This window comes from Balaenoptera borealis, assembly GCF_965194805.1.
Source record: "Balaenoptera borealis genome assembly, chromosome: 3".
NCBI lineage: Eukaryota > Metazoa > Chordata > Mammalia > Artiodactyla > Balaenopteridae > Balaenoptera > Balaenoptera borealis.
This window is the reverse complement of record NC_138866.1, coordinates 60,019,993-60,035,078: the sequence shown is the minus strand read 5'-3', so window position 1 is coordinate 60,035,078 and position 15,086 is coordinate 60,019,993. Positions and strand designations below refer to the sequence as shown.

Sequence of the window (15,086 nt, the reverse complement as noted above, 5' to 3'; positions counted from 1 at the left end):
AAAGTGCAGTGCTGTAGAAAAATTACAATGCTCAAAACCTTTATCAATCTTCAGTTGATAAAATGCAAAAGTCACTCAGTGATCTGAAGAGTACAGAGCATTAGTTGAGTCGCCAGATACCAAATCTTGAAGAATAATTAGGCATTGTAAAACACTTGATAAAAAAAAATTTTTTCAAATCGTTCTGTTATTCAGAATCCTTAATTAGGTATTGAAATTCAGTTTTATTTTCCTTGGATTTGAAGCTGAGTTTTATCTTCAGGAAATAACCTGGAAGGCTATTCTTATTCATTTCCTGCTTTGAATATATCAAGTTTCAATCAGGAAAATGAAAAGGGAGGAAAAGAATGAAGTATGAAGTCAAATAAAAGACGGGACTAAAATAACTCTCCTAAAATGAAAACAAAGTATGCTAAAATCAGTTAGAATGTGTTGAAAAATTAGGCAAGGAGGAAAATCAAAGCAAGATTTTTATTACTATGTTCTTTAAATATGCAGAGTATTTTTCAGGCTTTGGGTATGAAAACGGGCAGGCATTAGTGCTTTCTAGTTAAAACTCTAAGAATAATGTCTTTTTATAACAATGCCTTTTCATGATAATGCTATTCCATAGTATGGTTTTCTTTTTCCCATTTGATATTAAATATGAAGTTTTTTTTTTTTTACATCTTTATTGGAGTATAATTGCTTTACAATGTTGTGTTAGTCTCTGCTTTATAACAAAGTGAATCAGCTATATGTACACTTATATCTCCATATCCCCTCCCTCTTGTATCTCCCTCCCACCCTCCCTATCCCATCCCTCTAGGTGGTCGCAAAGCACTGAGCTGATCTCCCTGTGCTATGCAGCTGAAGCTTATTTTTGTATAAAATAGGGAATGTTAAGAAAAGAATGTTAGAAGCAAGTGTTGGACATCTGAACTGAGAAACTGCCTATTGCGTATCAAACATTGATTTGGGTTCTTCTTTTACAAACAAGGCTGTTTATTCGGTGCTGAATAAGACAGCAAAGCAAATAGGATATGGGGTTGGTGGGGTGGGGAGAGGGGAGTGAGCATTTCTTGCATATAACAAAAGGGCAGAGTGCTGAAAATATTAAATGGAACTAAGAAAGGATGAAAATACCAGTGCTTTAACAGCAAAAAGCTAAAAGGCATAAGTAAACATAACCAAACAAACAGAGTAATGACAATTTGATTGGAATTTACATTCTCTATACTAACTTGCCATTTTCATGAAATTTCAAAATGGGCCATAGTGTCAGAGTCCTGCAATTGTGCCGTTAAGGGTATTTGACTGCTTATGAGAAAACATTCCTTTTCTCAGGGAACTGCTCACAGTTTTTTTTAAAATGACATATTACTTGCGATTTGTCTTTCAAATAAAAATTAAGAGCATAGGATTATTACCAAGTTTTTTCCAATTACTGCTTTATGGTTGCTAACTAATGGGAAAGAAAAACAAAAACAGTACCACTACCTTCACAGAAAGAAAGTACGGATACTTCCATTTCTTAATTCAAATTGGCTGCTACCAAAAACATCGCTGCTTCAATGCAAGGATATCTCTGGTTTTGCCTCAGTTGCTATCAGATTATCTTTCTGTGTTTGGTGCGATGTCTACTTTCGCTAAATGTCTTTTTTTTTTTTTTTTTTTCCTTCCCACACAGGATGTGAGAATCAACAGTTCTCCTCAGTGGGTTCTCCCAGCAGTTCCGGACCCCATGAGATAAATCTCTGAAGCTTGCTAGTCCCACAAGCACTAGGTAAACTCACTGAAAACCCTAAGTTATGGAGTAAAACAGCTTCCTGTGGCTTACTGATCTGACTGCCACAGTTCTCAAATCCCTTCCTTTGCTAAAATAATTAACCCCAACACAATCATAAATGCTAAGAAATTTCATGAACATATTAAAAGTATCTCATATATTATAAATGTTTTCTTTTACATTCAGCTCGACTTCTCTGGTACTAATTATTCCCAGAATATTTCTAAATTTGTTTTTTAATTTACTCTTGAGAGCAGTGGGCTATAACTGCATTCTAATTGCTTAGAATATTCTACGTACTGATTGTGTGTATTCAATTGTTTCAACATTGGTGGTTGTGCCCTCGTAATCAGTTCAATAGAAGAGGGAGACTGCAAAAAATCTGGACTCTTATTTATGACCAAAATTTAGAGTATAATTGTTTTTCATAAGGAAGCTTTATAGGTTTTTTTAGACTCTTTATGTATCCTACTATCACACTGAGAAAAATTGGGTTAAGGGAAATTTGTATTATTTTTATGCTTTTAGCTTTTAGTCTGGGTAAAAGGTGTTCAGTATCCCAAATGTCTACAAGACAGAAGGATTTCACTGAAGGATTTCACTTTTCATCCACTGGCAGATATTTGACGTCCCCTGAGTTGCATTCATTTAATAAATATTTCTTGAAAGTCACCAATTTTTAGGCAATTTTTTCAGTTTGTAGGACTATGAACAAATTAAATATCTCGGTCCTCATGGAGCTTACATTCTAGCAGGTGAAAGAGATAATAAACAAATCAACATGTTACACAGCATCAGGTAAAGATGAATGCTATGAAAAAAATATGTAAACGATTAGACTGTGACTATGAAAGAGCTATTTTAGACGGGTGATCAGGAAAGGCTTCTCAAAGAAGGTGGCATTTGAGCAGAGAAACCAGTTTGTGCTTGAATTGATTTGTGGTTCTTTCTGGAATGACTCACTAAATCCTACAGCTCTTATTTGTCTAGCTGATATTCTTGCGCCCTGCTAATGGCGTTATAGTGAACATAAGCTCTATATCCGAATAGGGGTCTTTTAGGTTACCTATTAAGACTTTCTGGAATTCCCTGGAGGTCCAGTGGTTAGGGCTCCATGCTTCCACTGCAGGGGGCATAGGTTTGATCCCTAGTTGGGGAACTAAGATCCCACATGCCTCGCAGCATGGCCAAAAAAAAGAAAAAAAAAAAAAGACTTTCTTTCTATTACTGAGACCCTATTGGATTTGCAATACTACAGGTGAATTGTGAGGTCAACATTAGATTCCACGACAGTAATTAAATATAATAGTATATGACGATGATGGTGATGATGATATAATAAAAGGCACTCAAGATAAATTTAAAAACCTGTAAGTACAGAATTTGTTCTTGTTTTATATACTTCATTAAAACAAGAACCAAAAATTCCACATATTTTCCTACTATTGTTTCTATAAAAGTAAATATCGATTTCTTAAGACTTTATCACATGTTGATTATAATAGAACGTGGTAGACCACTGCTCAGTAACAGCCTATGCCATATATGATGGATAATTTTAAAACTGAGTCATTTAAGTACAACCTTATTGCTTTTTACTGAATATATCTTTCTCCACTGGTTTCTTTGAAAGCAGTTAGATTGCAAGTGTTCCTGAATAGTTTCAGTTGCAAAGAATAAACAGCCAGGTGTAACCCAGAGGCCAACTGCAGTCTAATATTTCCAAGTTTCCTGTGAAGACTTCAGTGAAGCAATAGGGCAAATCCTAATTTACAAAGATGCTGGGGGACAAAAAAATATACAAGTACTGTTATAACACTTTTCTCTCTCATCTCTTTTTATAATGGTTATATTCAGTTAGATACACTATTTGATTTCATTATTTTCTGAACATGATTATTGATTCCTCATCTTGACTTTTTGTTTTACCTTTTCCCATGACTGTTCATGATATTTAAATAAGTTCAACTAATCAATAGGAGTTTTTTCCCTTTTAATTATGGTGATCATATTGAAGAATTAATTAGCTTGTTTCACGGAAACTATAAAATTAAATCTAAATTTGGTCACCATTCTTTGTTATTTTATAAAAAAATGCTTTGGTAATGATAACTGCTCATTAAAGTTAATTCTACTGTCTCTTTTGTTATTGAATGTCCTTTTTATTCATTGACCTTTAAGAGAATTAACTAAGTGTTACTAGTCCAAGTAATACAAGATCCCAAATATTTTTACTGTGAAAATTTGGCTAATTCATCAAATAGAAGAATAATCTTTAAGAGAATATTTTCTAGCATAACTCTTTGAGCAAAAGATAGTTGATCTTATGTTTTATTAATGCTAATTGAATAGGTACATGGCTGAGAACTCTGGAGAATATGACTACAGAGGTCTTTTTCAGAAATACTTGAACTGAAAAATCTAGAACGATCAGGTTACAGTTTATAAGCTGAACGGGCCTTTCACCATAGATGTCTATCCATTGTTTTTATTGTGTGAAGATAATTTATTTAACCCTTTTAATTTTGCCAGAAACAACACTTTATTAAGCCTTACTATAGATGAATAAACTGAATTCTTCTTGAACAGAAAAATAAATAGTAGATTAGTTCTCAGTAAGAATTTATCTTTTGGATCCATGAAAGGAAACTCTGGAAACGCAGAAAGGAACATGCTGTGGGTTGCTGCCAGTTCTAGTAGTTAAAAGAACAACTCAGAAGGAGTTGGACCAACAACATGGAGTTTAAGTAAAAATTATCAAGGAGTCATAGAGTAACAGAATCTTGAAAACATTGAGTTTAAAAAGATACCTTAAATTACATGAAATAACCGACTACCTAATGCTTTTCTCCCTTAAAAATGCCTACTAAGTGACTGTCTTTCAGCCTATGATTGAACACATACAATGGGCCACTCACTACCACACTTCTATCTTTGATATCTCTATTAAAAAGTAATTACAATAAAAATCAAACCTACTGATACTGACCCTAGTTTTATCCTCAGAGGGGTTAAATAGAACCCGTCTTATCAGATAGAACATATCAACAACCCACTGTTTGAAGACAACAGTGAACATTGTGAAGCCAAATGAGGCTACCACTCCTCTCTCATTCTAGAGTCAAGAAAACATTTCTATTAATGTGGCCTAGGATGACATTAGCCTTCATAGGTGGACATCACATGCTCAACATGAAGTCAGCTCAGGCAGTTTTAACAATGTTGCTGCCAAGTCATGTATTCCAATTAAAAGGATTTACAGAGTCTAATTCTGCATCCTTTTGAGATTTTAGCTTAATTTTCTGGTCTTCTCCAAATCACATAACATATGCTAATACATTTAGTCATATGCTTATAATTAGGTCCAAATGACAAACATATTGAAAAGAAGAGTTACAAAGACCTAGGCAATTGATGCACCCCTAGAAACTTCTATCAGTGTCATGTGGTACAGTCACTTAACCAGTTTGTAGTCCACCTAATTATAGTGGAATTTAGCTATTTCTCTATTTTGGCAAGAATTGAATCATTGAGGTGACTTTTATATATTAGTTGATATCCAGATAGCCTGTTGTTACATATGATTTACCTTTGAACTTAATAATACCATCAAAGAAAGAAACGGAATTGCTCACTTTTTATTTTTTTTCCTCCTTCCACAATCCAGTCAATCACCAGGTATATAGCTGATTTTCTTCTACATATTGATTTAATCTTTTCCCTCATCGTGCTCTCACTGACCTTTGTCCAAGCATATTTCACCTCAATTTATTCACCTCCTAACCAGAGGTGGATCCATGTTTGAGGAGATCTGGAGGTTATATCATTTTCAGGGTCCTCTTTAAGAAAAATAATAAAAAATTACAAAAATAAAATTACGTATATTAAAAGTGACCTGTGCAAGGGAGGAAGCCGGAGGCTTAGCTTCACAGTAAAGCTGCCTCTGGGTCTCACTGATTGATCAGGGTTTGGAGTAGCATGGTCACAAGATTGACATGGTTCCTGATCCCATGGCACTTACATTCTAACCACAGGAAACAGTTCTGCTACATTAAAATCAGCAGCAGGTCATGGTTCTCAGGTGTTGACTTAATATGAGCATAATGTTGGCAAAAAAGATGTGGAGTAAGACCTTAAAACAAGCTGATTAACAACGCTTTTCCTTCCTTCCTTCCCTGCCTTCCTTCCTTCCTTCTTTTCTTTCTTGCTGTTTTTTTTTTTTTTTTGACTCCTATTCATATTCCTCTTCATCCTGACTCACACCCAACCCAGGACTACCTTTCCCAATCTGACTTAGATTTCTGCCTTCATGTTTTAATTTAAGACATCTGCCTTTGGGAAACTATTTTCCAAACTTCTGGTTCCTAGTCTCCTGTCTTCCTAGTCCCTCCTCCTCAGGGCCGCCAGCACCACACGATGAGCAGGCAGGTAAAGTGTGCAGCTGAAAAAAGCAGGGACTGGAACTTCATGCTTTGTGTTCTTTACAGTGGCTTCACTCCTCATTGTGGATGTCAGGAGACACTGTGTAAACATGTCTGTGGTTTGATGTCTTATAAAAGCCAATATTTGTTATGATAATGAGTGTTTAAACATCAATTTATTACCTTAAATTGCATGTACATGAGATCCTTGACATTTGCTGGATACCAAGCTCTTTCTGAATGTTCACTCTTTTTTTTTTAATTGAAGTATAGTTGATTTACAATGCTGTGTTAGTTTCAGGAGTACAGCAAAGAGATTCGAGATTCAGTAATACGTATATATATATATATACACACACACACACACACACATATATATATATATAAAAGAGTGTGTGTATATATATATATATATATATATATATATATATATATATATATACTCTTTTTCAGATTCTTTTCCATTATAGGTTATTACAAGATATTCAATATAGTTCCTCGTTCTATACAGCAGGTCCTTGTTGTTTATCTATTTTATATATAGTGGTGTGTATCTGTTAATCCCAAACTCTTAATTTATCCTCCACCCCCTTTCCCCTTTGGTAACCATAAGTTTGTTTTCTATGTCTGTGAGTCTATTTCTGTTCTGTAAATAAGTTCATTTGTATCATTTTTTTAGATTTCACATATAAGTGATAATCATATGACATGTCTTTCTCTGTCTGACTTGCTTCACTTAGTATGATAATCTCTAGGTCCATCCATGTTGCTGCAAATGGCATTATTTCATTCTTTTTTATGGCTGAGTAATATTCCATTGCATATATATATATATATATATATATATATATATATATATATATATATATATATATATATATATATATATACCACCATTTCTTTATCCTGAATGTCTACTCTTATACTGTGAAAGCATATTCTGAATAACATTACTACATTCTCTCTTAAAATGTAAGCCAGTGAAAATAAGCCACCTGTATCAGGAATAACAAGGAAGCTTTTAAAATGCCAATTTCTAGGTCCTGTACCACTATGTGGTATAGAGAGTAGCAAAGGCCTTCATGGAAAATGACAGGGCTAGTGGTTCTCAAATTTTAGCAAACACCAGAATCACCTGGAGGGTTGGGTAAACAGATTGCTAGGCCTCAACCCCAGGAGTTTCTGATTCAGTAAGTTTGGGGCGATGCCTGGGAATCTGCATTTCTAACAAGGTCCCAAGTGACTCTGAGGCTGCTTGTCCAGGGACTGTGCTTTGAGGAGCATTGGGCGAGGCCCTCCCACAAGCTCAGTGACATACACAGCGGCAAACTCTCCCTACAGGTTCATCAAGAACACCATTCAAACCGATGCTTCAAGAAAACTACAAACCACCTCAAGTCACAGATTTAACAACACTGTATGTGGTCAGTTTTAAATCCATAAATGCCATGGGTCTACTGAACTTTTTCTGTCTTTTTATAGTTGAGTGCTATACTTAAGCTTAACCTTTTGTCTCTTTTATAAGGGACACATTTCTTTTATTCAAGTACCTGGACAATACTGTAACTAACATGATGAAAATCTAATGACAATGAACTAAATGCAAATATCAAGTTTTTATGTAAATTTCCAACTGAATACCTGCTTGTGTGCATTAGTACTTAGAGAGTCACTTATCTTAAATCTGTCACACTGTGGCAAGGACTGTGTATTACCAAATTTTGCTAGATTATTTGCACTAACAAACAACTGCAAAATCTCAATGACTTATAACGGTAAAGATTTTTTTCCTTATTCATGTTATGAGTCACCTGTGGATCCCCTGCAGCTCCACTCTACCTATCTTCTCATTCTGGGACCCAGGCTAAAAGGAGCAGTGCCTATCTGGGCGTGCCACTGTCATTGCAGAGGGAGGGAGAAATGGCTGAAGCATGCTGTGGTTCTCAAAGCTTCTGCTTGGACACACTATATGCCACTTCTGCTTACATTCCACTGGGCAAATAGTCCCATGGCCCAGACTGATGTTAGTGTGTCATAAGACCATATGTGGGATGTATAATCCTATAGGTTAGACTTCAAATAATTGGAAAGAAAAGTACAATATTACATACTAGAAACTAAGCTTTTCATTTAGCTCTAAATAGGCCAAAGAGTATGCCTGGGGCTTTCAGAGATTGAAATAAGACTCTAAAACAAAGAACACATATTATTATCTGCCTACTTTGTATTAGAGAAAAAGGACAAGGCCAAACGACGGACAAACCGAAGAGGGAAGAGCATTACAAGAGTCCTGGTCAGTCCATCCCTGAAAATAGAAACTATTGGCCAGGCTCTTTGGTTTCTCATCTGCAATGCAAAATTAGAAAACATCCCATAACCCTCCAGGGATAGTATAAGGATTCATTAATTTCCAGAGAGGTAGTAATTTCCCCCAAGGTATTTTCAAGGTTCTGTGTTCCCTCAGAAAAAAAAAATTGCTCAAAAGTCTAAATTTATTTTTAATTGTTATTAAAGTCATGACATTATACTTACTTGGAGTTAAGCCTGAAAACTTAATTTCTGACCTTGTTAAAGAGATTTTAAATTGCTTTAAAAATTTTTTTTGTACTTTGATAGATTATATATCCTCCGCTATTAAATGAATAGGACCAAGGGTACTTGGTAATAAAATTAACCTTGATCTCCTTTCTAAACTTAATAGAATTATCTTATTTACTAGTTAATATATATAATTAATACTTGGGAACATAGTTTTCTACTAACCTATTTTCTACACATACTCAAAACAAATGTGTACTTACTGAAATTTTTTTGTTTTCTAAGGAAGAAATTCTAATTGCTCTTTTATGATAGGCATGTGATGTACACTTCCTGGTCCCTTCACTGATGGCTTGTTGTTAAGACAATTTAGAGAATGATGCTATTGAATTTTTTAATCTGCCAATTCTCAAGTACCGAGTTATGACATAAAATTTAGGATGCTATTTGCTTAACAGCTGCCACACTAAACAGGACAACTTGTAATTTCCATGACTACCGGAATCCAACACTAATGGAGGGATGCCCAGATGAATCTAAGTGACAATTCAGAACAGCTCTCAGGAGTCTGAGACAAGAACCATGACAACAATTGCCAATATGAAAGGAGCCAGACAGTAAAGAATAATTTCTTAGCGGGGTGCAATGCCTGATAAGCAACAGAAAACAGCAATGCAACATGGTTATTATTTTCTGGACCTATATACACATTTTCTTTTTCTCTTAAATTATGTTTTTACCATCTTGTTATTAATAGATGGCACGTAGACCACAAAAGATCTTCGCATGCACCATCTCAGTCTCTTCTCAAGGCTTTCTGGTCATATCCACTTTAAAGATAAGAAAATTATATTTCAGATAATTTATCCAAAGACTTATCCAAAGACACACATCTAGTTAATGAAAGAATTGGAACTTCCTTTGAATTCAGGTCCTCCGTTTCATATTCTGCCTTTACACTAAACCTTGGCTTCCTACTACTGAGTTTTAAAAAAAACTTAATCAAATTGCTTTGCAGTCAATTTAGTTCCCTCATCAAAATTTCTGAGAGCATTGAATTGATTATGCTTAATCTCATGTTATTACATAGAAATGATCTGTATGTCTATTACATACTCATTTATCAGAAGTGTTTAAAAATAGTTCATTCTTGCTTCTAGGCAGAGTCTACTTACCATAGCAGGTTTGGTAAATTTCCAGGTACAAAAAGTATTTCTTACATGCATATTTAGGTTGGAGTTTGCCAGAAGGTTCACCAGATATCTGAACCACATCCCCCACACCTGAGATACCAAATTTGAGTGCAGATGATATGTCTATTATCACCCACTGATAACACCTGGCAAAGTTACCTGAATTGGTGAGAAATCAATTAGGATAGGCAATGTTGCATTTTAGGAAAGACAAGGTTTGCTAACTTTTTAGTCAATTACTTTCTCTAGATTACCTTGCTAGATATTATGAAAGATATCATGGGAAATTTGCTATAGAAAACGTACCATCCAGATGAGGAGATAGTACAAATACATCAAAGATAACTAATGATGCATGTTAATGAATTCTTTCATCATATATTCAACAAATATATATCGAACACCAAACTTGCACCAGGTACTATGCTAGAGGTGATGGATACATAAAGGAACAAAATAGAGGAGACAGCAGTGAAGATATTAAAGCAGAATGGATGCCATGCATTCTTGAAGAACAAAATATGAGAATTCAGTGTAGACGTTAAAGCAATATAGATGCCACACTTCCTAAGAAAGCAAAAAACAAGGAAACTGCAGTGTAGACACTAAAGCAACATAGATGCCACACACCTTGGACAAATGGAGGATTATCCTGGTATTTTCATGGAAAGCCAACTGAGGCCCTGAAGAATGAGTAGAACCAAGAGAGAAAGATTTTAAATCTAAAGATATTTTAGATTAAAAGACTAATATATGTAAAGTTTTAGAAGATGGAAATAAGCAAGACTTATCTGGAAGAGTAATGAGTAATATATTCTATCTATGACAAAGGAAGAAGTGGGAGAAAGGGGTTGAGATGAGTCAATGGAAGGATTCGAATTAATTACAAGTTAATACATTTAGGTATCTTGTTACAGTGGGGCACCATTAAAGTTACCAAATAGAAGAATGGAATGAACAAAGCAACAGTTTAAGAAGATTAAAGATATGCAAAATGGACTGTAGTAAAGGGGTTGGGGAAGAATATCAAGAGTGGATAAGAGTTAAGGGTACTGCCTGGGAGGGGGCTTGAGGTAGTCTTTTGGGTTATGGAAATGTATATCTTGTTTTGTGGTTGGTTAAACAACCATATACATATACAAAGTGTCAATAGACTGAACACTTAATATTTGCTTATTTTACTGAAATAAGTTTTACTTCAGTACAAAGAAATTAATACAAGAACAACAGAGTGCTTCTAGAGAATGAGGGGAATGCAGATTGAGTAGTCTCTTTCCCTCATCTCGCATATCTAATCCATCTATAAGTCAAAGTGATTCTACCTTTAAAACATATCTTAAATTCTACCACTTCTCTCCATCCCCACCACTTCCTTCCTAGTTCAAGCCAATGATATCTCTCAACTGGAATATTCCAGTGCCTTCCTAACTGCCTTTCTGCTTCCACTCCTGCCCCACCTCCTTCACTTTGTTCTTAGTACAGGGGCCAAAGTCAAATCTTGTAGACCAGATTGTGTCACTCCAGCTGAATGCCCTCCCCTCCCATGGCCCCCAGGAGCTGCCATTTAACTCAGAGTACAATACAACCTCCTACTTCTGACTTACCAAGCTCCCTGTGACCTGGCCTTTGTCTGCCTCCTCCAAATCTTTCCACACTATTCCATCCTGCTTGGCTCTAGATACCCTGCCCTTTCTTTTCCTCAGACATGCCAAACTCATTTTCAAGTAGGACTTTGATGAGCTATTCTTACTCTAGCTGAAATGCTTTCCTCTGATATTTCCTGGACTCTTTCTTATCACATAAATCTCTGTTTAAATGTCACCTCCTCAGCCACCTTTTACATTTTAGTAAAGGGAAACAGACAATAAATTAATTAATTAAATTAAAAAAAAATCAATGTTAATAAGTGCTATGCAGAGAACTGAGGTATCCTGATGTGACAGTGTGACTAGGAAAACCTTTCCAAAGACATGCTAAATTATTCCTCCTGCCCTCATGATTATCATAACCCCCACTGTGGTATCGCAGAGAAAATATCTGAGAGTCTTAGCTATAATACCATCTCTTTCTAGAATGATACTTTTTAAAGCTTCTCTGAAGAAGCTTGCTAGATCACCCAAATTACCTTGAAAGAAATTCCATTAACCACAGCTTGTACTTGTTCACAGGAGTCTAAGAGATTACACCCTATTTTAAATTGCTGAAGTGATTCTGCTAGACAAACCACAAACTATTACATCAACATGAAGACAGTAAAAAGGCAAACAGACAATTCCTTCCTCCTTTTCTCCATCTGTGGAATGAGGTTAATGAGATGTTGCATCGTACTACAAAAGTCTTTATAAAGAGTTTGGATATAAATAGAAAGAATGGAACTGTTTTGTCTTAAATATGTGTCACATTTATGCATTTTGAATCATCATAGGGTTTATGGATTGTGGAGGAAAGTTCTGTTGGTTTGCAATGATTCTGACGAATAACCAAAATTCTCTACCACTGGCTAGGTCTAGAAACCTGGGCACCAAAATTCAAGACACTGCCCTTAACACAAATCTGAGTCATCCTAGATTGTCTGTAATGAGTTGAGATATTTTAAAACAAATCTAAACTCATGTAGAGAAAAATGAAATCATCTTTGAGAAAAGTATTATCTGGAACTCAAAAGGAAAAGCACATAGGAATAGAAAGTCTCAATACTTATGATTAGTTTTCTGTATTAGGTTGCTTCCTAATGGATAGATATATCCATTCAAAAGAAGAATATTTTAAGAAAGTTTGCCATCACTGCCAAATAGTACCAGTGCTAGTTTCATAAGGTCACACTATATCTGATGAAGAATTTTTTTCCTTGATGCTTAATATTATAATAGATTTTAAAATTTAATGTGGATTGTTTCCTGCTATGTGTGTATTGCATGTCCTCTGATTGCATTGCAGTTGGACTATTCTAATCATTAGGAAAAAATTAAGTTTTATTAGGCTTCTTTTTTTCTTCTTGTTTGGTAATGCTACTAATTTTATAACATTCAACTATGATTCACTTTCTGGCCTTTGTAGTTCCTTTAAGGGCTTACTTCCATAATAAAGAATAATATTCTTATTATACTATTGAGGATTTTAATACAAAATAAAGTGATTATTATTAAAAGTGTCAAACTTTTAAAAAGGGAACTCTTTATAATCCCTCATGTTGTTAGGTATCATCAACTTCGAAAAATCTAAAGGCAATTGAATACCTGATTTTCAACTAAGGCTCATCTGCAGCAAATAAAAAAAAACAAAAAACGGAAGAAGTATTACCTGAAAGACTGAGGCATTTTTTTAATAATGGAAAATTGTATTGTTAAATTTCTCTTTTTTAAAGCACATTAAAATATTTCACAGAAATCTTTTCGTCAAATGTGTGTCTTTCCTCAGGAAAGAGAACATACCCTTGGGATGAGATCTCAGCATTATTCAAAAATGGAAAAAGGCAGCTGTAACAGAACTAATATTTAAATTTTGTAAATTATGCAAGAATTAAGTTAATACTCATACTAGAATATTGCTGTGAAAATCAGAATATCAACTGTTAGATTAATGTCATTTTACAACTGACTCGAAGGATATATTTTCTCATGTTTTGACTTAAAAAGTATCAATCTAAATCTTTCATTTTTATAATACTCATCATAGCAATGACAAATTATGATTAAATTAAGTTCTACCTGGAACACTGCCATTTGTCCTATTTTCTTTTAAACATAATCTGCATCTTATGTAGTTTTTAAATGCCAGGCACTATGCCAAACATATTACATGTCTCAATTACTGCAACACCCCTGTGAAGTAACTATGAGCTTGATGAGGGTAAGTAGTCCAACTCTTTTGTTCACTGATAATATGAAGAACTTAGAACTATGTCTGCCACATAGCAGGGGTTCAATAAATATTTGTTGAGTTGAATGAATTTTACACAAGGCAAGTGAAAGTGCTATATACATAAATGAAAAGTCATATTCCTGTTTGGTTAGAGTTTTTCTTACCTTTCATCCACATGGCAACACATAACTGACTTCCTAGAAAAAAACAAAAACAAAAAAACTGTTTCTCCTAGGTGGAGAAAAAGCAATTACTAATTCTATATAAGTTTTGAGTTTTCCTCTGTGGGTTGACAACAGCCAAGCCTCCAAGCTGCAGATCAGATAACAGAGCTAATAGTAGAGGATAAATGGTACCAATGGCTGGGAGTTGTATGATACTAAAAGTGTAGTTTTAGAAGGCTTTGAACATAGGAAATTAATATCTTTGGGAAGACTCTCATTTGCAGGGAACTTGGGCTGGAGGCTGGGGATCTGATGGAGCTCCTGACTCTGGGTGGCAGTGGTAACATAGCAGTCAGACCCCTGAGGAGCTTCTGTTTCTAAACACCCTATTGAACTACAGAGCTTCAGCCTATTGAGATTGGCCCCAAATGATCAGGAAAGATGGTTGAGAGGTACTCCTGAGTAGATTCTAGGTAGCCATGTTAACGTACAGATCACTAAGCCACCTTTATATCTTTCACTATAGTCAAGGTTTTGCTCTATCCACAACCTAGGACAAAAGAGAGGCTATGAAATTCTGTAAAGCCCAAAACTGGAATGGATGTGGTCAAGAGGCCAGAGACAGCCCTGCACAGGCCTAACCTGGGATTCACGGACCAATGGACAACATCATTGAAGAGATCTCTTTTAGAATGCAGGTGCTTATTGGGTTGGGGAGGCCAAGAGGAGATAACACTGGTGATTCCATAAAAGTGAGGACCCAGAGATCACAACTACCCAAGTTCTCTTTACAGCCCTTTTCCCAAGGCCCCCCCCCCCCCGAAAGCATCCACGTCCTTTCTTTAGCACAGCACCACATATTTCTGAACCATATTAGAAAACCTGAGTTGCTAAATACTGACAGAGTGAGTATCAGCAAACTGAAGGAAGACAACTGAGTTAGTGAAATGCCTTAATATTAAAAGCTGCTTCCCTGAAAATGCAATCCCACAACCTAGCACTAGTTTTTGACTTAAAGTTTCTGTTAATAATCCCCGGTTCTGAATATGCTCCTTAATCTATTCTTAGTAGATCTCCAGCCAGGAATTTGAACATATGGAAAAAAATGAAAGAAATTTCCAGGGGAGTATAGATACAAAGG

General features: G+C 35.3%; 1 long non-coding RNA gene across 4 annotated transcripts in view; it reads left to right on the top strand.

Annotated features, from left to right (window-relative positions):
• The window catches only part of LOC309625126, a 47,919-nt gene extending 33,194 nt beyond the window's left edge, over positions 1-14,725 (top strand). For 3 of the 4 annotated variants that reach the window (XR_014242331.1, XR_014242332.1, XR_014242333.1), the window contains exons 2-3: positions 1,670-1,765; positions 7,531-10,063. This is a non-coding gene — a long non-coding RNA (uncharacterized lncRNA). Of the gene's footprint in view, positions 1-1,669; positions 1,766-6,040; positions 10,064-13,117 lie in introns of those variants that run through there. The other variant, XR_014242330.1, reaches the window with a different exon arrangement.
• Positions 14,726-15,086: the final 361 nt, after the last annotated feature.